This window comes from Dipteris shenzhenensis, chromosome 10 (genome assembly GCF_047967505.1).
Source record: "Dipteris shenzhenensis isolate YYH24624 ecotype China chromosome 10, Dip_SZ_1.0, whole genome shotgun sequence".
Lineage (NCBI taxonomy): Eukaryota > Viridiplantae > Streptophyta > Polypodiopsida > Gleicheniales > Dipteridaceae > Dipteris > Dipteris shenzhenensis.
In genome coordinates this window covers 19,531,437-19,555,128 of record NC_141605.1, presented here as the reverse complement: position 1 = coordinate 19,555,128, position 23,692 = coordinate 19,531,437, and positions in this window count along the sequence as shown.

The window sequence follows — 23,692 nt, the reverse complement described above, 5'->3', positions numbered from 1 at the left end:
ACCATGAACGAAGGCTTTCTCGAGCCAGCTCGAGATCTCTGAGATGGACATCCCGTAGAAGGCATGAAGTTTCGGAGGCATCCAGGCTCTGACATCTTGGGGGAGGGGCCAAGACAGGGGGGCCTGAGGATCACAATCAGTCTGAATCGTTTGGCGGCGCAACGCCACCGCAGGCGCACGTCACCCTCGGACCACTGAGTCTCGAGAAGCTGCCCACCGGACGGGCCTATCCAGGAACAAATCTGAGCATGTGTCTGCTCCCTGAGAGCCTCCCAAACCGAGTCGTCTGTCCAGGTCTCGGTGCCGTCGCTGAGGAACGTGAAAGCAAAGCTAGGGCCATCCCTAGGGGCCAAGGCGGCTATCTTCCCATCCGCCCCTTTGCGGAGCAGGAAGATACTGATGTCGAGGCAAGCAGGGAAGGTCCCGAGGTCGGCCACATCCAAGTAGTCCCAGGGGCCAGATCTGTAAAAGTCGCAGGGGAGCTCTCTCTCCTGAGGCTGAGGCCCATCAGAGTCTGCCACTGAGGGGCAAGCGGACGGAGAAGCCTGCATCGGTGATGGTGGAGACTCCGGGTGTCCTATCAGCGGAGGGGGAGGGGGAGGGGGAGGAGGCTGGGGAATAGGCAGCTCAGACTCCTCAGGGGCGGCTGGCGGAGGAGAAGGAGGAGGGGGAGCGGGAACTGCCCTCGGCTGGGGAACCGACGGAGCAGCTAGCTCTACGGGAGAACTGAAAGAGGCGGGGGGGGGAGGGATGGGGCTGCAACTGGAACTGGGGCGCCTGAGAAGGAGGGGAAGAAGACTGAGGAGGACGCGGGGGCTGAAGCTGCGGGTCGGGAAGCAAGGGGTGCCGTTGGGGGACGGGCTGCGGCTGGTGGGGGGGAGGCTGGGGAGAGGGAGAGAGGGGGACCTGAGGCTGTGGAGGGCGGGCTACCGTCGAGGAAGATGCTCTCCCAAGTCCCTGGGGCGGCTGCCTATCGGGTCTCTGGGGGAGCAGCTACAGGCGGGGTAACCTCTGCCTCCTTGCCTTTATCAGAAATCTTCTTGTTCTTTCCCTTTTTTCTTCTAACCTCAGTCCAGCCGCCAGCTAGCTCTGGTCCGGGCTCCGGTTGCCTCTGCTCCTCCTGGCGTGGCTGTCCAGAGGGGGGAGGAGGGGGCGGAGCAGGGGGAGGCGGGGAGGGCCGAGAAGAGCTGGCGAAACGTGGGCAGGCAGCCGCCAGGTGTCCAAAGCCGTGACACCTCAGACACTGTCCTGGCTGTCCGGTGACTACCATGCTCTGGGTGATGCTGCCGGCACCTGTCACGATCTCGATCACTGTCGGGAGAGTCGCAAGATCCGCCACGGCCACACGGACTCGGGGGGCTCCTGCCGTAGTCACCGCATCGGCGAAGGTATCGTGCATAACCCAGCCGAAGTGGGAACCAAGGTCCCTAACAATCGGCCGCAACTCAGCAGCAAGACCAGGAAAAACCAGCGTCACTGGATGGCGAGGTATACGGAATCAGGCATCAAAATCTGCTGCGCTGAATCCACGGTACCACGGGACTATCATGATAATCTTCCCGTCCACTAACGTGGGGGAGCCAGCAATCAGGTTGCTCGCAGCTTTCGCACTGGAGAGTTTGAGCCAAAAGATGCCCCTTCCCATAAGGGCCACCTCCACAATATGGTCGTCCTCTAACATGAGAGTGGACTGGAGCCAGCAGTCCCTGATGGCTGATCTGGAGGGGGAATGTCCAATGACTCTGCCGTAGACTGATGTAAGAGCAAAGTCATTCGCCACCTCCTGAACCCGAGATGACTGCTGCTCAGTCAGGATGACGCGGTAGGCATCTGGAGAGGGAGGGACTGTCTGGGCCTCCGGTTTCGGGCAGGGAGCCGCCATACCGCCAAGACAAACTGCGAGGCTTCGGATGAGGAAGAGGCTGTCACCCAATAACGGGGGGGTAGAAGCGGGAGGGTGGAGCCTGGGTGTGGCGGGAATGGAGGTGGAACACGAGGTAGCGAACGGGGGGTGGGGAGGAATGGAGAGGCGGAGGGGGCGGGGTGGGGCGAGTGAACGGGGGGGGCGGGGGTGAGGGCGAGAAAAAAAAAAAAAAAGAAAAGAAAAAAGGCGAGAGGCGAGGGGTGAGTGGACGGGCTGGCGGCGGGGGTGAGCGGAGTGGAGCGAGGGGGTGGCGGGCTGGGGTGGGGCGGTAGCGGGGCGGTAGCGTCTAGGGCGGTAGGGTGGTAGCGGGGCGACGGGTAGCGGGCTAGGGCGGTAGGGTGTAGCGGGGCGGGGGGGTAGCGGGCTGGGGCGGAGGGGGTAGCGGGGCGGGGGTGAGCGGAGGGGGTAGCGGGGCAGGATAGCGGGCGGGATAGCGGGGTAGCGGGGTGGGATAGCGAGGGTGAACGGAGGGGGTAGCGGGGCGGGATAGCAGGGCGGGGGTGAGCGGAGGGGGTAGCGGGGGCGGGGGTGAGCGGAAGGAGTAACGGGCGGAGGGGGAGGTAGAGGTACGGCGGGGGGGAAGGGAAGCTCGCAGGAGTAGGAGCGTCGATCGACGATGCCATAGTTATAAAGTATTATTGGCTATTTTTCTGGCATTGTGCACAACATTTAAGTCTTGTAAAGCCTCTTGGCTATTCCTAACATCATCTGCCACAAGAATTGATTGCAGCTCTTCTTCACCGAGAGTTTAGATTGCACTTGGTACAGACAGCGTTTTGTTTGATTCAGATAGTGTCTTTCACAATGTTGAATAGCACTCCTCTGGACTAGATTCTTGTATCCCTCTCCTCGTATATTCAGGATGACTTGAACCATCCTGTGAGATTCATAGTCTCTTATGCTACTACAATTTGATTAATGTAATCATTGATTCTGAGTATGTAAGCATGACCAGTTTCATTGTTGTTGCGGAAACTCTAGTTGATTTGGTTGCTCAATGTGAGAATCCTGGATGTGTTCTTAGACTCGTAAAGGGCTGCAAACATATCCCATGCTTCTTTGGATGTCTTAACTGTGTTGAGTTGTCCAATGTTGTCCCATTCTTCCTGTGCTTGAGCAATTGCAAGATTTACTGCAGGTGCGGACATTGTTGGTGCAAGTGTAGATCATGCTTGTGCTATGGCAATGGTGGGAGTTGTTGCGCATTGTCAAGGTCTAGGTGTAGCAGCAGACCCATCGACATACTCCCATTTGTCTTGAAGTACAAGAATGGTCTCCATTCGGTATTTCCATGTGCCGTAATTTGAATTGTCTAACTTAGTAGATGCCTTCAAATTGAGGTTGCTAGTGGTAGACATGGTGCAAGAAATATACAAGTAGAACAAGAGTATTAGCAATCCGTGTAGCTCATCCTTTGCATGTCCATAACCTAAAGACTAGGATGAAGATCAATCCATTTGCTAATGTTCTTCCATTTCTTGTAATGCCTTATCCTGCACAATGTCCAACAAGATATGACTTCGATGCTCGTCAAGTGGGTCAATATGACTACTATTCCATTGCCAGTTGTCATTCTGCAGTTGTCATTCTGCACAAGCCAAGAGAGAGCTAGTACTTGAGGTTCCTAACTCCCCATATTTTAAGAACTGTGAACGTAAGATATATGCAGGTCTTAACTCAATGGAGGAAAAGCTCTTGGCATGGGACCATAACATTGACAATGACTATAGATTAACTATGATGTTCATTTAATGCATCAGATTCTTTCACAGTGAGTATGTGGAGTGCATTGCAAAGCATGGTAAAACTTCCATTGAATTGAGAAAAATTTACTGCTTTGAAACTGGATTGGTATTTGATGAAATTAAGGATCTGATGCCTTACGAAAATATGATAATTGAGCACTCACTACAGGTGCATGTGAAGCTATATGGCTCAGAAGACTATTGTCAGAAACAGATTACTTTGATGAGGCAAAGCCAACAACAATATACTGTGATAATCAATCGGCTCAAGCATTGGCCAAAAATCCAGTATATCACTCCAGAACAAAGCACATTGATGTCAGAGAGCACTTCATCAGAGAAAGAGTGTTACTTGGTGACATCACACTGCAGCATTGTGATAGCAAAGAAAATGTTGCAGACATGTTTACCAAACCACTCGGTAAATAGCTATTTGAGAAACACCGACTAGCTCTTGGTTTGATGCAGAGGAAGGACATTCCCATTAAAGGGGTGTGATGGAATGTAATGCTCAGTCCTTCTTCGATTCCCCAGAATCATCATCTTGAGGGAAGGCCTACTTCATGATGTTGATCTTGAGGGAAGGTGTTGAGAGTTCACGCTCAACATCATGTGATCATGTGTGCATAGCACCATCACGTGATCATATGTGCATAGCACTAACCTTATAGAGTGCTATAAAGGAAAGGGTTAGATCCCCTAACCCTAACCCTAAAAGGGTTTGTATATATTCTATTTTTTCAACTAATTCTAGTGTACAGTTAGTCATTTGTGGTGTGCTCTCTAGCTGTGCCCTCTCTCCTCATCTCCACTCTTCTCCTCTCCCCTCTTCATATTTTTTCACCATATCCATTAGCACATCTGTTAGCACATATATTATTAACAGGTTTTCTACCTAGGGCGCCAACTCCATATGTCTTATGTTACTGCCCTCGTCCAAAATTTAAGGTATGGGGGGTCAATGTCCATATAAAATATGCATGGATTTCTTTTATTAATTATAAATATGCAAGGGGAAAATATGAAAATATCATGTCCCCCCTCCCACAAATGATAAGTAATATACCTAAAAAAATATGCAAGATTTTAAGATTTGTACATATTTTTCATAATATGTGAGATCCAAGGGGGGGGGGTTCTTTTGGAGGAGGGGAGGTGAACCAAAAATACACTAAAATATGAAAACCAACCTCCTTTCAAAATCATGTAACTTTTTCATGTGTTATCCAAATTTCAAGCTGTAAAGACATATTTGAAGCTCTTTTAATGTAGCACACAACCATGCTAATTCCACTAATTTTTACTCATGGCATATTGTTAAATTCATCTCATACTCAACATTTTGATAGGTATTCTTACCAAAGGGAGTTGGTGCCCCAGGGTTTTTTATTAGCACTTAAAGTATTATCTATTATTAACATATCTATTATTAACATGCTTCTATTAGGTATGTTAATAACACAAATATTATAGCATATGCACTAATTAGCATATATATTATTATCAAGTATATTATTAGTAGATTTGTGCTATTAGCATATTGTTAATAGCAATACTAGTTAGCATATAAGGTATTCTATTAGCATATCTGCTAATTAGCATATCAGTTATATTTTTACTAGCATATGTGATAATTAGCATATTAGTTTCTAGGATATGTGCTAATTAGCATATCAATTATTAGCATAATAGTCATACTAGCATATGTGCTAATTAGCATATCAGTTACTAGCATATCAGGTATTCTATTAGCATATCTGCTAATTAGCATATCAATTACTAGTATATGTGCTAATTAGCATATCAACTACTAGCATCAGTACTCTCTCTCCATCACCTTCTAGCAATTTGCATCTAAGATTTGAAGGAGCACCAATACTCTCAAAGGTGGAAGGCCAAGATTCAAATTTCTTGGACTGTTGGAATGAGCTAAAACCTTGAACTCATGACATGTGGCATCTCCAAGCTTGCCAAATTTCTTTTGGGGGTGGTGGTGGTGTTGGCGGAAACTTGACAAATGGAAAACTTGATGGAAATTCAAAGGGAGGAGGGGATGATCACCTCCAACACTCTCCCAATTCTTTCTTGAGATAATAGGATTGTTGAGTGGGTGGATGGCTAGGTCATTACTACGAGAAGGGCTCAAAACAACTCCATGACGATGAGGATGGGAGTGGTGGTTGATGGAGAGGGAGGAGAGTCTTGTGTAGGGCTCAGAATGGGGAAGAGGATGGAGGCTAGATGTGGAAGAACAAGAATGAGGGGGTGGAGTGGTTTTTTATGGGAACTATTAGTGAATCCACGCATTGTTGCATCATGTTAAAGATATGCAAAGGCAATTACTTATTATTCGTGAAGCTAATAGCTACAACATTATCACAATGCATATACATAAAAGAAAAAAACATTTCAAAGAGCTAATCCACTATAATTCATCGTGAACATTTTAAGGATCTGATCCTACTCTCCTCTACCTTTCAAATAGGAATGCGTGTGTGCACGCATGCGCATGCACACACGCATTTCTCTCTCCAAAATCACAGAGATGGAAGAGATGTTGAGTTGTCCCTAAGGTGCAATGATTTGAAGTGCTTCTTGGTAAATCTCCATGTTGCGGAAGTTTGAAAATGGGTATGATTAGTAGAGTCAAAAGCTTGGGTTGAGGCGGTTTGATTATATGCAAGTGATAAGGTTTTTTATATATGTTGCTAGAGGATTGATGATGATCAAGATAAAGATGAGTCATTGATCTACCTGATTGTCATGCTTTTTGTCCACACCCAGCATTCGAATAAGAAGTGGGCTTGCTAACAATTCAGTTTGAACTTTAATGATTCGAATGAAGTGGGCTTGCTAACAATTTGGGTTGAATTTTGACTACAATAGACAATTTTGATTATAGTAGTAGCTATTTCCCAGCTTGGCCAACATAGATAAAACAATTGCATCAGCTCAATATATTGAAACACACCATGGTGCAGATAAAGTAATTTCATACACCAACATGTATATTTGCCTTTGCATGTCTTTAACATGCTACATCAATGTGCGGGTTCAGTATTACTTCCTATAAAAACCCACTCACCCCCTCATTCTTGTTCTTCCACATCTAGCCTCCATCCTCTTCCCCATTCTGAGCCCTATGCAAGACCCTCCTCCTTCTCCATCAACCACCACCCTACTCCTGTCCTCATTGTGGAGTTGTTTCGAGCCCTTCTCGTAGAAATAACCTAGCCATCCATGCACCGTCCATTCACCCTCAACAATCCTATTACCTTGAGAAAGAATTGGGAGAGCATTGTAGGTGATCGTCCCCTCCTCCCTTTGAAATTCCATCAAGTTTTCCATCCATCAAATTTCCACCAACACCCCCCCACCACCCCCCCTCCCACCCCCCCTAAACCCTAAACCCTAAACCCCATAACCCATAACCCTAAACCCCCTCCCCTCCTCCCTTTGAATTTCCATCAAGTTTTTCGTCTGTCAAGTTTCCACCACCACCACCATCCCCCCCCCTTCCCCTACCCTCCCACCCCACCCCACCCCACCCAAACCCCCCCACCCCCACCCACCCCCACCCCACCCCAACCCCCGCCCCCCCCCTCCTCCTCCCCTCCACACACTCCCCCCCCTCTACCCCCCAACCCCCCCTCCACCTCATCCTCCCCCTTCCACCCCACCCTCCTCCTCCCCCCCCTACCCCATCTCCAACCTCCCCCTCTTCCCCCCACCCCCTTAGGCTCCTCTTAAGTCCCGACGGGATAGAGCTGCCTTCGGTGGCGGTGGAACCGCCCACCAATCGAAGACGTACATCGGCCCACCGTGATGACCCCTCCATTCTCAGCCTCCAACCCCCGCCTTGCCACCCCTGCTCTTGGTGACCCTGCCCATGCATCTGCCCGTGGCCCTCCTCCTTCAGGGCTCCGTCGCCCACAACCCACCTCCAACCACTATGCCTATGCCTCTCCACCCTCACAACCCCCTCCCCTCCACCCTCTCAACCCCTTCCCCTTCACATCCCCCTTCCTCCCTCATTCCACTATCCTCCACTGCCACCCGACTGAGCGCCATACCACCACCGCCAACGAGCGACCCCTCTCGCCCCCTCTCTTTGAAAAAAACATAAAAGAGAGAGTCCAAAACCCTAACCTTACCCCCAACTAACCCTAGTTAGACTAGTTAAGGTAAGCTAGGTTAGTTTTACTACCATTAGGTTGTTTTAACTATAGGTTAGTTAAAATCAATTAGGTTAGGTTAACTGGGTGAGTTTAGCTTAGGTTAGCCTACGTTAGGTTAGAGTAACTAATAGTTAGTGGAACTGATAGTTAAAGTAATTGACAGTTAGAGTAACTAGATAGTTAGAGTAATTCACCACTTAGACTAACCAACCCTAGTCTAATTACCTTACATATTAAGGCCATTCACACCACACTTTTGGCCAAAGAATCCCATCCCCCCAAAAAAAAGACCTAATTTCGACCCACATTTGACCCTCCATAACTCGCTCATTTGGCGGCTGAATTGTTTGAACTGTTGTTTCACACACAGAAACACCACACTATAGGGAATTTTTCCTATGCATTGCACTCCATTTAGGCATCCCTAGCACTCGTTCATTTGCTCCCCGTGTGGGCACCTTTTCGCACTAATTCGCTTATAAAATTCCACCGTGACCTCCGATTGATGCTTCATTTGCACTGACACATTCTTGCACTCAAGAGGGACAATCCTAGGCACATTCTTAACACAACGGTACCTAATACACTAACGCATCTCTAACCCCCCTAACACACCTACATCAAGACCCAAACTTGCAAAGGGGTACCCGCTCCACCACTCAACAATCTTGCATGCATCTATACTCCGGCCAACATCTCTGACCACTATTAGCAGGAAAAGAAATCAGGACTAGAGGCTAGAGGCTAAGCATGGCGACGCTCGAGGGCCATAGAGGAAAGGAGAACGTGCGGGCGAAACGTTATCATGGGAGGGGAAAAGGAATTAGAAGGGGAGGGAATGAAGAGGGAGACTATGACACAAGGGGAAAGGGAGAGGGGGAAGAGAAGCATGTACATGATGGGAGGAGGAATGTAAAGATGAAGACATCAAGGGAAGAGGACCATGCTTTATTTTGAAAGGAAGGGAAGGGAGAAATCAAAGTACTAGCTAGGTGGCTTTACAAGAATGAGCGTGTCTCATCAAGGAATAGCCCCCTCCTTTTATAGCCAAGAGAGAGGGTCTCTCCCAATAAATGCATCCTCCCACATGCATGGTGTGTGTGGAAGAGTCTCCCATGTGGGCTAGGCAGTTACGCACTCTCAATTGTGTGCAATAACACTTGGCCACATTTTTCCACATATATCAACTCCCATAATTCAAGTCTATGATACTCCCTTTGTCTCTTCCCAATTTTATAATACGTTCAAACATCTAGGAGGACAAGTGTAGGGTTGGCACAAGGAATCTTGCCACCTCATCCTACTTTCCCCATTATTTAACTTGCATCCTTGGACTATCTATACCTCCCCCACATGGGCCTATCCTATATGGAGGGAATAACCCAATATAATATCCCTCTCCACCTATTTTATATTACTTCTCCCATGGACTTTGAGCCATATCTCACTAAATGCAGCCTAGGTGGAGGGGTGGCACATGGAGGAGCCATGCCACCTTACATTTTATAATATTACTACCATGGATCACACCTTATGGGTCCTCTTACGTGGAAGGGTGGCACATGGTCGTGCCCTGCCACCTCAACCCTGGGCCCTATGCACACCATATTTTATTATACTATTGCCACACATACAAACACACACAATATTAATGCCTTTTTCCTTAGACAAATTTATCCATAACACCACCCTCCACCTTGAATTCCCCCCTTGAAATTTAGCCAATCCCCTTGACTCCTCCAAGTCCCAACATGGCAAATCGCCTCGTGATGATGGTGCCATTGACTTGGAGGCAGCAGATGCAGATAATTTCTTTAACCCTCATAATAATTTTTGGCCACAACAATAACAATAAAGCAGGCGACCCCTAGGCAAATATTGTATTTTTCTAAATGTATCTCCATGCAATCACAATGGTGGGGTCGTTGGCGTTATTTTAGCGCTATTTTGGTCATAAACGAAGGAAATTATAGTCCTTCTTTCTTGGTATTTTAGTCCTTGTTGCAGTAAATATAAATGATTGCAAAAGTACAATTTATCGAGTGAAAATTGAGCAAAAGAGATTACAATGTACATTTACATCTAATAACAGGTTATATAAAAATTATCAACTTATACCGAGCAAAAATTGAACAGATGATCTTACATTTATAAAAACTTGACAATTGCTAAGAGCCTTAAACAAAAGATTATAGGTAGTGGCCATAACCATTCAAATACAAATATAAAAGTTAACAACAGTGCATATTGAGAGCCTCAAATTGAACAAAAAGAGATTACATAAATGCCTTAGAGACCAAAACATTACATCGAGTGAGCCAAAAGATTGTTGAGAGCCCAAAAGATTGCATCCAGCCATTGCTGAGACCTTGTCTGAGTAAGAGGAAATTTGTACAGCTCAATTTTTTGCCAGTCTAGCTTGTTGCATTAAAATTTTTTAGGGAGCCAAAGGAGGATACAATGGAGAGTCTGAAGACCATGCACATTGCCAGGACTTAGATTATGGCCCCCCCAACAAGTCGAGAGTACTCTACTCTGAAAATATTGAGGCCTTTGTTGACATCTAGGGGGAACCCATACACCACAGCGAGACCCTCTATGAGCATGTTATCTAAGGTGATGACATTCAGATGTGTGGGTAATCGCCTCTTGGAACGAAGGGTCTCCACTAGTGCTAGCATTTCTACTCCATGTGAGTGCAATGCAATCATCTTATATGCGAAGGCAAATATTATTGGGATCACATAGCATCGAGGGGGGGTGGTACTAGGCATGCTGAAGATGAGTGGGTGAAGATGAGCAGGGGAGCAGATGTAGTGACGAGAGTCGGAGGAGGGAGCATGGAGCAAAGTAGAGTAGGGGCGAAAAAGAGCTAGAGGAGGGGTGTGGAGCAAAGTAGTAGAGCATGGGCACATCAGAGCAACGTAGTAAAATGCCAAATGCCACAAATCTTATATATATTATAAATTTCAAGCCATCGCAGTGGCTGGAGCCCGGGGTTCCATCCATATTAATTGCAGGCCACCACGGTGGATTCCCCCAGACGAGCTGGTAATCATGAAGAAGACACCATGTGGTGCCACTCCAGTGCCTGGTAATTAATTACAAGGCTGGTGGAATCTTAGCCATGATAGACGTGGCTAATGAGAGCCACCACCATCGGGTAATAATTCTCATTACCATGTCTAATCACTCATTACCATGCACTCTAGATCTCTACTGTGAGTATGTGAGCTCGGTGACTGGTAATTTTTACTACACTCATAGTGATCATGCATGCTAAAGCACAGTGGTGGTACTGGCACAGTGGAATCATAGCCACGACATACATGGCTAATGACAGCCACCACCATCGGGCAGTAATTCCCACAAAAGTAATCATGAAGCCTAATCACCTCTAATCCCTCATTACCATAATTTACTGCACTCATAGGATGCAACATATTCAAAATTCTTGGGCCTCACATGCCTAGCAATACTGCACCTATGCTTTCTAGAGAAAAAAGGCTTGAAGGTAAGGTAAGAGATTTTTAAAGTAGAAAGTACAAGGCTCCTCTCTTACGAGAAATAGGTTCACCACATACCAAAGTAAACGGTCCTTAAGAGAAGTCCTCTTACAATGTGTAGGTCCTTTGGCATTACCTTGGGTCACATTAGCATTAGTTGCAAGCTGACCTTTGACTTGATGATGCTAAAGTTAACAAGATTATGACAAAAATGAGAAACTTTGTGTGATGCATCTTAACTCTATGACATGAGATTGTAGGGATGTTTGGCATCTGGACTCCCGTATCTCTGAGCACATGACCAGTCATGGTGAGAGATTTAGAGATACACAAATTTTAGAAAACTTGGGGCATGTATAAAATGGTGATGATACTACACACCCCACTAAACCCTTCAGCCCTAACCTTCGGTTTATATAACCAAGTCCTGAGAGTGCTCTCAACGGAAGCAAGAACGAAAGAAGGAGAGAGAGAGACAGAGAGCCACACAAGTTTTGGTGGGTGCAGAACCACCCTAATCTTCTTTTTCATTCATTTATATATGTGTTTGAGTATTGTACATAACTGGGGTAAAGGCACAGTGACCTTTAACCCCCACAACCTCCCACTTAAAGGACAATGTGCCTTTAAGGGAGAACTACCAGTGAGCATACTATCCAATGCCCATCAATACACGACAATACTCAAACCGCTGACTAGGTAGACTCTTCGTCAGCATATCTGCAGGGTTATCATCTGTATGAACCTTGACAAGCTCTATGCGCTTGTCCTCAAGTACCTCCCTGATGAAATGGTACCTGACCTCAATGTGTTTGGTCTTTGCATGAAAGACCGGATTCCGTGCTAGCTGAATAGCACTCATAGAATCACTATGCAATGTCGGTACACCTGTATGAATCCCCAAATCTCCCACTAGCCGATCAAGCCATATAGCCTCCTTGCAACCCTCTGTGGCTGCAACATACTCAGCCTCTGTGGTAGACAAAGCCATGCACTTCTGTGCACGAGACATCCACGACACTGCACCACCTGCAAAGGTGAACACATAACCAGAAGTGGATCTCCTACTATCCACATGCCCTGCATAGTCTGAATCTGTGTACCCAAGTACACGCATGTCTCCTTTACCAAAGCAAATGCACATCTCCTTAGTACCCTTCATGTACCTCATGATGCACTTAACTGCCTCCCAATGCCTCTTTCCTGGATTAGCCATATACCGGCTAACAACTCCCACTGCAAATGCAATGTCTGGTCTAGTAGCTATCATAGCATACATAAGACTCCCAACTGCTGATGCATAAGGAACCTTGGCCATCATGGCCCTTTCCTCATCTGATTTGGGACTATCTGTACGACTCAGTTTCACATATGGAGGCAATGGAGTACTCACTGCCTTCCCCCCCTCCATATTGAAACGTTGTAATACTTTTGTAACATACTCTTTTTGTGAAAGCCAAAGGAGTTTCCTACTCCGATCACGCGTGATGCGCATAACAAGAATATGACCTGCAAATCCCAAATCCTTCATATCAAAGGCCTCATGCAACTTGGCCTTTAATGCATCTAGCTCATAAGTATTCTTGCTAGCCAATAGCATATCATCCACATATAGTGCCAGGATTATCAGGCTACTATCCTTAGCCCTTTTAGTGTAGAGGCAGTGATCAATTTCACTCCTTCTAAAACCCTGGGACCGAATGAAAGCATCAAACTTCTGATACCATTCTCTAGGTGCTTGCTTAAGACCATAGAGACTCTTTTTCAGCTTGCAAACTAAATGCTCTTTGCCCTTTTCTTCAAAGCCTTCCGGCTGCACCATGTAGATGTCCTCATGCAAATCCCCATGCAAGAAAGCTGTCTTGACATCCATTTGCATAAGCTCCATATCCTCTACTGCCACTAGTCCAAGCATGCATCTAAGTGTGGTCATCTTCACAACCGGAGAGAATATCTCATCAAAGTCCACACCCTTCTCTTGCTTGAACCCTTTAGCAACCAAACGGGCCTTGTACCTAGGCACATCATCACCTGTGACCTTCATTTTGTAGACCCATTTACATGGCAATGCTTTCTTTCCATGTGGCAAAGAAACCAAGTCCCAAGTCTTATTCTTCATAAGTGAACTCATCTCTGATTGCATAGCATACTCCCACTTGCGTTGATCCTCACGCATCATAGCCTCTCTGTAGCAAGAAGGCTCCCCGCAATCAGTAAGCATCACATAGTCTACCCCTGGAACAAACCTATCAGGCGGTCTAGACACTCTAGATGATCTTCTCAAGGGCATTTCAGCTTGCTGTCCCACTTGCATATCAGCCACATTTGGCTCATCATTTCCACCAATAGATGATCCATCATCTACCCTTGATTGTATACCTGTGGGAGTACTTGGTGGCACCATTTCTTGCACATTTGGTGCATGGACAGCTTGCTGTCTATCAACATATGCAGGTGGATTCACATCCTGGAAAGTGATTCTCCTCATTTCCACATCCCTCATGGGTGCCTTATGCATCTTCTTCTCATTGAAGACCACATCATGGCTGCGTATGATCTTCTTTGCTTCTGGATCCCAGAGACGATAGCCCATCTCTCCACTTTCACCATAACCTAGAAAGATGCATTTCCTAGACTTAGGATCTAGCTTCTTTCGAAGCTCTTTTGGCACATGTGCATATGCCTCACACCCAAATATACGCAAATGAGAGTAAGAGGGCTTCTTGCCACTCCATGCCTCTTTAGGAATACCACCATCCAAACTCTTACTAGGTGATCTATTGATCACATGCACTGCAGTCTTCATTGCCTCAGCCCAAAAACCACCAGAAAGACTTGCATTGGAAAGCATGCATTGCAACCTTTCTTGAATGGTACGATTCATCTTTTCTGCAACTGGATTTTGCTCTGGAGTACGAGGGGATGTGAGCTCCCTCTTAATCCCACGTGTATCACAGAAATGCTGAAAGTCATGAGAGAGATACTCTCCACCATTGTCAGTCCGTAGGCATTTAAGCGTTCTACCTGACTGATTCTCAACCAAGGCCAGCCATTTCTGAAATACCTGGAACACATCACTCTTCCGAGCTATAGCATAAGCCCACACTTTCCTAGTTGCATCATCAATGAATGTCACATAGTATTCAGCCCCGCCTAATGACCGTGTAGGCATGGGACCACATACGTCTGAATGCACCAAATCAAGCATTTCAAACTCTTTCTTTCCCCTTCTTTTATGGGCTGATTTAGTCTGCTTCCCATAGAGACAATGCTCACAAAATTCAAAATCAGAGAAACTCAAATGCGGTACATAACCCAAACGGCATAAGAGTTTCATTCCATTCTGGCTCATGTGCCCCAACCTGCAATGCCACAAAGAAGTGCTTGGCTGCTCGGTTATTGCAACAACATGATCAAATACCCCTGATACATGTAAGGGATACAAAGTCCCACACTTGGCACCCCTGGCCAAAAGCATAGAGCCCTTTTGAATTTTCCAACTCTGAAAGCCAAAAGTGGTGTGAAAACCAGCATCATCTAGCTGACCCACTGAAATAAGACTCTTGGTCAACTTAGGCACATGTCTCACATGTTTCAAAACAAATGCAGACCCATTTGCAAAAGAAAACTTTATGTCACCTGCTCCCACTATGTCACATGCATAGTCATTTCCAAGATGCACACAACCTGTCTTTCCACTATCATAAGTGGAGAACCATTCCCTATGGGGAGTAACATGGAATGAAGCACCAGAATCCAAAATCCAATCCTGGGAATATGCATCATCTGAAGTGGTAAGCAACTCTGCAGATAAACTAGACATGAAGAGAACATCATTGTCACTATCATGTGTGACTGCATTGATCTCCTTGATCTTCACTTTTCCTTTGTCCTCCCTTGGACTCTCTTCCTTTTGATTTGCACCCCAATTTGCATTCTTTTTCTTATCCTTTTGCTCTCTTTTCAACTTGTAGCAATCCTTTTTCATATGGCCCTTCTTGCCACAATGGTAACACTCAATGTTCCGTGCCCTGGATTTGCTACGAGACTTCCCTCTTTCTTGGGACTTCCCCCTGAACTGTGATCTACCCCTTTGCACATTTAAGGCTGCATCCTGCTTGTTGCCATCCATAGACTTCCGTCTAATCTCCTCGGCCAACAAGCTACCCACAACATCATCAAATTTCAGTACTCCACCAGGTGCAGAGTTACTGACAGCTGTACGGAAGGTATCCCATGAGGATGGCAATGAACATAAGAGAAATATTGCCTTAGTCTCCGCATCAAAATTCATTTTCTGAGCCTGAAGCTGGCTGAAAATAATATTGAATTCATTCAAGTGAGAAGCAATGGAGACCCCTTCCTTCATCTGCAGCTCAAACAACCTCTTCATGAGGTAAACTTTATTAGAGGCAGTTTCCTTTTCATAAGTGGCACACAGTTTCTTCCACAAATCTTCCGTAGTCTGCTCATTTACTACTGTGAAATAAACTGACTCTGCAAGATGAAGTCTAATAGTAGACTTTGCCAATGCATCCAACTCATTCCAATCATCCTCAGACATATTTGCAGGCTTAGCTTCAATCCATGCCAAGGGTTTAATCTGCTTCTTTTGAATAAGCACATCCCTTATCTGTTCTTTCCACAAAGAAAAGTTTGTCCCATCAAACTTTTTAATGCTGAAAAACTCCTTTTCAGGCATGGAAGAGGATGCCATGATGCAAATAAAGCAAAATCCCAAATGCTAGTGCCTGCAAGAGAGAATCACACCAAATACCAGGTGCACCCAAATGTGTATGCCACAATAGAGTGAAATATCACCAAAATTCAAAGCTCAAAGCATCAAAAGATGCATCTGACTCATGTGCATATACTATGCATCCATATGAGCAAATCTGGCCCAAAAGAAAATGCCAATAAGTGCCAAATGACTCAAGCATAAACACTGTCCACTGGCATATGCATCAATAATGTCTCATCCAAGAGAGCATAGCACTATCAGTGCATCACCTGCAATGTTTCAAAGCTGTCCCTCAGCTTAAAATAGCATCCATGTGCAAAGCGTCCATAAAAAATAGCATCCCACAAGGCAATTTGGGCCTATCAGCGCATCCAACAAGGACCGCAATGCATCCAAATGGCCTATAAATCATCCACTGCAACCCAATGCATACCACGAATGAGCGCACACTGCTCAAACTGCAACCAGAGTGATCTGCATAAGGTATGCTCAAGAAATCATAGTCCCACGGTAATGAGCGCTACTGAAAATAGAACCTGAGATGCTTCAAAACATGGGCGCCATTGCATAATCGGACTCAGCAAGAAAATCTGCAAATATCTCTCTTCTGCCAGAACTCCAAAATCCCAACCGATGAGTGAGAAATGGGAGTCAACACTTATCCACTGCCATGTGGCATAAATCTAAGGTTTCAAAACCTTAGTATGAAAAATGCATAACAGAGAGACGAAATCGAATACACAGAGATTTATAACTCTAAAAATCCTCCACCGAATCACGCAAGAACTAATAGGTAGGGGTTTTTGGGCATCCGGAACGCAATGGGACAGACGGTTTTGGAAACCGTGGCCTCAATCACTGGGTCCAACACACGGACTGAAAAACGTTTTTGGAAACAGAGCTATCTGTAAACTCCACCGGAGTGCGAATGATGAGCAACATAGAAGTTTTAGGACCTCCTGAGTCCACCGGAACTGACAGATCTGCAAATGGTTGCTCCAAACTTGAGTTCCAACACTCGGGCAAAAAACGCAGGAATTGACACAGTGAGTCAGAAATCCACTGAAATGATCTCAGATTCAAGAATGAAGGTGTTTCCAAGCTCCTAAAGTAATGTGGATACCAAAAGCAAGCAATAGTTGCCTCCACAAGTCAATACGGAGTCTCTGTCATCGAACGGAACAGGGAAAAGCTCAAAAAACGACTTTTTCTTTGAAAGCTCTTAACAGGCTCTCAAAACCACTTCGTAAAGCCAAAGTGACTTTTCCAAAGGTTCCTCCAAGGTCTCTGCACACTCGGATGCAAGTAAAGTCACCCACAAAGCTTCCCACAAAGCTTCTCCTTCCTCCCACAGAGCTGCTGAGCTTCCAAGCATTCACGCACGCTCAGCTAGATCACCCGAGCTCTGATACCAGTTGAGAGTGCTCTCAACGGAAGCAAGAACGAAAGAGAGAGAGAGAGAGACAGAGAGCCACACAAGTTTTGGTGGGTGCAGAACCACCCTAATCTTCTTTTTCATTCATTTATATATGTGTTTGAGTATTGTACATAACTGGGGTAAAGGCACAGTGACCTTTAACCCCCACAAGTCCTACTCTCATGAATGAACTAATGTATTTGATGTGGAGAGCTGATGTGTTAAAGAAAAATCACTAGAGTGTCTAAAGGCTGGCTTAGTAGCTTTTCTCTATAGCCATGTGATTTTGTGGCATCATAAAAAGAAATTGTCCTATTTTTTGGGCACTAAGCTTGCTACTATAAGTATATCTTACTGCAAGTTGTAAGCCAATATAGTTTGTTGTATGGACTCACACATGTGACCATATGGCTCCTATCTAAATGCTTAGAGCTTGCTGCTACTATGGAGGAAGAGAAGGACATCTGCTTTATGAATTTGGACTTTGACAATGCTTATGACATGATGGAATGGGTTTCATTTTATAGTTCCTTAGGGACAAAGGCCCTACTTTTTTCAATGTTTGTTTGAAACCCTACTCCAGAACTCTAGGATTGTTAATGGATCAGGTAGCATACACACAATAAGAGGGAGGGATATGGAGGAATCCCTTTTGTTATTTTAGTAAGAAACTCAAAATACAACAAAAACTAAGGGTGCCATATATGGCCAGTGTACTCTTATTGGTGAGATGATGATGAGTGGGTAGATAGACGTATGTCTCCATACATCTCAACACTTGCCCTCAAGATCAAGTCATGAGGAGGATGCGTTCTTGAGCTTGTACTCCATGAACTGGGGATGTAGTAAAACTTTTCATAAAGGAATTCCTTCATGAATATGTATGCAATCGTCTCCTTGGTAAACACATGCTGCAAGTGTATGCTTCACATAACACATGATCCTTTGAATATTGCATCTAAATGTGGTTTCCTGGGTGATTGCATAAATTGGCTAATCACACCAACTGCATAGAACACCATACTAGAGAGTTTGAAAAATCCCAATTCCCATGGAATCAAATATAGGCACCTCTAAAGTAAAATATGATGCTTTTGATTGAAACATTGGACCCATTGAGAACCTAAGTTCCGATAATGTTGGGGGAGACTAGATCATGAACTCTACTTTTTTTATGAAATATTTGATTCAATGCCTAGAGCCTTGGTTGTGCCCTTCCTTACATTGGCCATTGGGAGATTATGTTAGAACATTCAAGAAAGACTTAGTGACCACTCTGTGAATGATGAAACTTTTGGCACAATGACCAAAACATTTGTTGGTTTTGTTAATGATAATTAAATATGAACCACATGTTTAATCACATTTGTTGATTTTGTTGATTTTGTTGATAAACCACATATAAAATTCAAACAGATGTTCCATCAGGAGGATTCATTAGACTAAATTAGACTTAGAGATATCACTTTTCACTTTCTAAGGGCTGTAAAAAATGTAGATGTCTCTATCTTAGTGATTTGCAATATCAACATATACAATAGGATTGTTTTGATCCTGGGGTGCCAATTCAATATGTATTATGTTATTACCCTCATCCAAAACCTAGGTTATGGGAGGACAAGGTCCATATATAATATGCATGGATTTCCTACAAAAGTTTTAAATATGCAAGGAAAATATAAAAATATCTAGTCCTCCCTACCACAAAGCATAAGGTTAATAGTTTACAAAATATGAAAGATTTTAAGATTTGTACATATTTTTCATAATATGTGAGACCCAAGGCCAAGGGGGAGTGTTTTTTGAATGAGGGGGGTTAAAACAAAAAATAGTGTTTTTTGGATGAGGGGGGTAAAACAAAGAATACACTAAAATATAAAAACCTAGCTCCTTTCAAAATCATGTAACTTTTTCATGTATTACCCAAATTTCAAGATGTAAAGATATATTAGTGTAGAACACAATCATGCTAATTTGACTAACTTTTACTTGTGGCATATTGTTAAATCATCTCATACTTAAAATTTTCAGAGGTATTATTACTAAAGGGAATTGGCACCCCAGGGCTTTAACATTCATCAAATAAATGTGGTGTTTAAAAATGCCTTTTGAATTGTGTACATCAGGACACACTCCATCACAATAAAGCTTGTAAATATTAAAGACATGTGATATTCATAACACCTTTTTTCAAGTTGCTTCCCACATGAAAGCTTTCCCTATGCTAAGTATAAACAAAAACATTGACATATAAAAAAGTATTTGACACTCAACCAATTTTATAACTTCATTTTGGACACCACTCGTATCTCATTGATAACAAAATTCACCACAATCATCAATAATGTCATATTAGGATACATACTCACAAAGTAGCTCATCTTCTGAGGAGATATCCTTTATGGTTTATACAACATCGTATCCATGGGCACTAAAATCTATTTGTGACATTTGATCCAAGGCGGTAACATAGGAATGTATGCATGCATAACATTTGCTCTTTCTTTGCAATACATTGTGCTATTTATATAGCCAACCACATTACCATAGAATACATCTCCCACAATACATTTCACATCTGCCCTAGGTATTTTTAGTTTCTTTTTACATTTTACTAAATTTTATAAATTAATTTGAATGTGTGGTCAATGGATGTGGGCGATTCTTGTTTCCACAAACCATTTGATATAGAATCAAAAATCCTAATAAGGCATCCCTTCAATTCTTTAGGACAATTTGCAAACCTATCATGCATAGAATCAAAGATTCCTTTAGAAGAGAGATACAAGCTCCAAACACAAAGTAATTAGCACTCTTTGCACATAAAAATAACTCGACATATATTAATTATTTGACAAAACAAATTTAGACATATTATTGACATTAAACCATTCTGTATCAAAGATTGATCCTTGAATAGCATTAGTAATACAAATTACCTATGTGTGCGTCTACTATTTCATGGATCGAATCTAACCAAATAGTTATTTAATAAGTATCAAAAAAACTTGTTGGGCAAGCACCATACTTCTTGCAGCGGGGTAAGTCCCCTAGTTCTTGTAGTGGAGCAAATCCCACTCACTTTAGTTTTGGTTGTAGTGAAATAATATCTTTCTTTGTTTCTTTTTTTCGAACTATGAGTAGAATATGAGATCCTACATGCATTTTTGCAAGATCTTTCTTATTTCTTGCTTCAAAATCAAGGATAATTGGCTGAAAGTAATTGCACAACTCATGCCCTTTGACAATTAAAGCTTGACCATATTTGATAGAAGAGATTAGCATTGCGCATATCTACTGCATCATCTAGGATCTGTAGGTGTGGCAAACATATTCATGAAATTTCATAGGAAAAATGAAATTTTCTATTGCATTAACACAACCCTTATAATGTGAGACATCAATGATTGTTCTTGCTAGTTAGGATTCCTCTCTAAAACAACATCACACTCTCATTAGTGGTTTAAACTCTACTTCCATTTCACCTTGTCTGGTCAGATGACCCTACTTTTTGTGTGTTTATGGCATGCCATGTCACCCCAAAACATGAAGGAAAATAGTTTTCTTTTAACTTGATGCTCTAAAGTGTCCACCATGTCTTGCACCATGCCCTTTTTTCCTATAGTTTATCAAATGCCAACATAGCAATGATCTAGCAACCATTGTAGAAACTCCAAACACTTGAGACTGAAAACAAGCCAATGCTTCCCATCATGCAATCTCAAATGTTTGTTTGACTTGGTAAAGCAACAAATCCATTCATCACTGTTGGCCATGCTTTTGTGATCACATCTTTTTGCACTCTAGACATTGCCTCCATGTGCAATTCTACCATACAAATGCATGGTATAGATTTTAGAAAAATTTGTTATGTAAATGACATTTGAGAAACTTGTAATTTTTAATAGCTCTAAACAAGGCCTCCATAAATTTCTATCACCATGAAATTGAAAAAAAAAATTTATTAAAATTCTTTAATTTCTAAGTATATTATTGATTTGAGCATAATGTGTTTTATAATTATCGTTATAGCTTTGGAGAAGCTCACAAAGGAGATGGAGGCAGATTTTATTCCCGAGATGGAGGTGATTTTATGGTGCAAAAAGAATTAGTTGTATTTGCTACAAGTCTATGATAATGATCCAAATGCTCTTTGCAGTTTTAAAGGACTTATCAAAGATAAGGTGGCAATTATTGTATCAAGGATTCTTAGCCCACATGTTGAGCTAAAGCATAAATTTGTGAAGATATATAAACACTTGGAGATGTTATGCCCTATAATACATTTAAAACAAAGCTTTTAGCATAAGGGATAGATATAAAGCTTATCCAAAAGATGTCATCAAGAATACAAAGCACATATTTTTGGATTCTAGAGTACCATATGTTTTGCAAAAAAGTCATATGCAAAAAAGGATATAGCAAAAAGAAAAGTTTTGGGATTGCTGTTGGAGAGATGAGAATCATGAAATTCACTGATGATGGTAGAGGAATATTCAAGAAAAAGAAATATGAGTATGTGTTCCTTTGGTAGTGGGATCTTTTCTTGTCGAGTGCCTTGTATGGGTTTGAAGATTCTAATTGAAATTTGGAGAAGTAATTCATCTAGAGCCTAAACATTGGAGGAGTTGCCAAGAGAAATATATACCATCAATTTTGTTGCAATTCTCAAGAGGAAATTTTCTCAAAATATATACATTGTAGTGTTCATTGCTATCAAGGCTATGGGTTGTTTGCTGAGTGGAAATAGTATGGGTGTTCAATGTGTGCGACATTCTTTCCCTTAGCATGATGCCTTATTTTCAAAATCTACCAATTGAAGAGTGTTTCTCTATTGTTCAATAGTGAAGGTTCTTGCTTTTAGCACATGTAGTTTTCCTTGACACATTTCTCAAAGTTTCTCCTACAAGGCTATTGTTATTCCATAGTAAGAATGCAACAAAAAGTCAACTAAGAATGCAACAAAAAGTCAACTCTTGAAAATAGTCACTGAAGCTAATAGATTTAAGGAGCTTTGCCAAGAAACTAGCATTGATGGCATCACATAGGAAGCCCTTTTCAAAGAGGAAATGGATTTCTTCACCAAGATAAGCAAAACCCCCACATTCAAGGGCTAGTCTTATAACATGCACCAAAACACACCGAGTAACGTATACCACACATCATGCTCAAACCTGCGAACTGCTTGACACAAACAAGAGATAGACAAAAGAAAGTCAAACATGCCTATCCAACAATTAGAACAAAGCATGCCAAAGGGAGAAATCAACTTGCTACTAATGGCAAGCAACACTGATATACTCGACGATGGATGCCCCATAAACTCACTCTCATTCTCCCCCGAAACCTCCTTGTCCACCATGGTCAATGGGAGAGATGAACAAACCTCTAGGTTCTATAGGAAAATCCTAGATGGAGAGGAGAAAGGGATAAGTAGGGGAGGGAGCCTCTCCCTCACCATGGCGTTGATGGCCTTAGGATTCTATACCCACTCACATTTCAAGCGTGTGATAAGGATCAAACCCAAATGGTGTAGTTGGATAGGCTTGCCTTCCCCTCTCCCATATTTTAAGTGTTTTGAGTCTAATCCTCTCTTCTCTCGAGCACACTCTCCTTCCTCTTGGATTTTATAATAGGTCCTTGGTCTACGTTTGAAAATCTTGTATGGAGTCGTGAATTGTGATTATGGTACTACTTCCTAAATGTGCTAGTTGTTTTGCTTGGGCTCTACCACCTCACTATGCATGCACCTAGCTTGTTTTCATACATATTGTATGAGCATGGTTCAATCGATTGCAATAACTTATCAATCCACATGTCCATTGCCATCAATCATGCATTGTATGAATAGGAGGGTTCTTCTTGGTGGACGGGTCCATAGGTTACAAGGTTCCTGCTTCCTTCCTTGCAATCAAAGACTTTGAAATATATATTTTGTCTACAATAGGCGCTTGTAGAGAGCCTTAAATAGGGATGCAACAGGTCAGCAATTACACAAATTGTCAATTCAAGAGAGGGTAGATTTTGGGAGAAACTCTTGTGTCCGTCTCTCTCCTCTTTCTCTTCCTCCCAACACAACTCTTGTGTCCGTCTCTCTCCTGTTTCACTGCAATTCCCTGGCAGAATGCTCAAAGAATCAACATATAATGTATAGTCTCCTAGCAATCTAACCTTAGGAGTA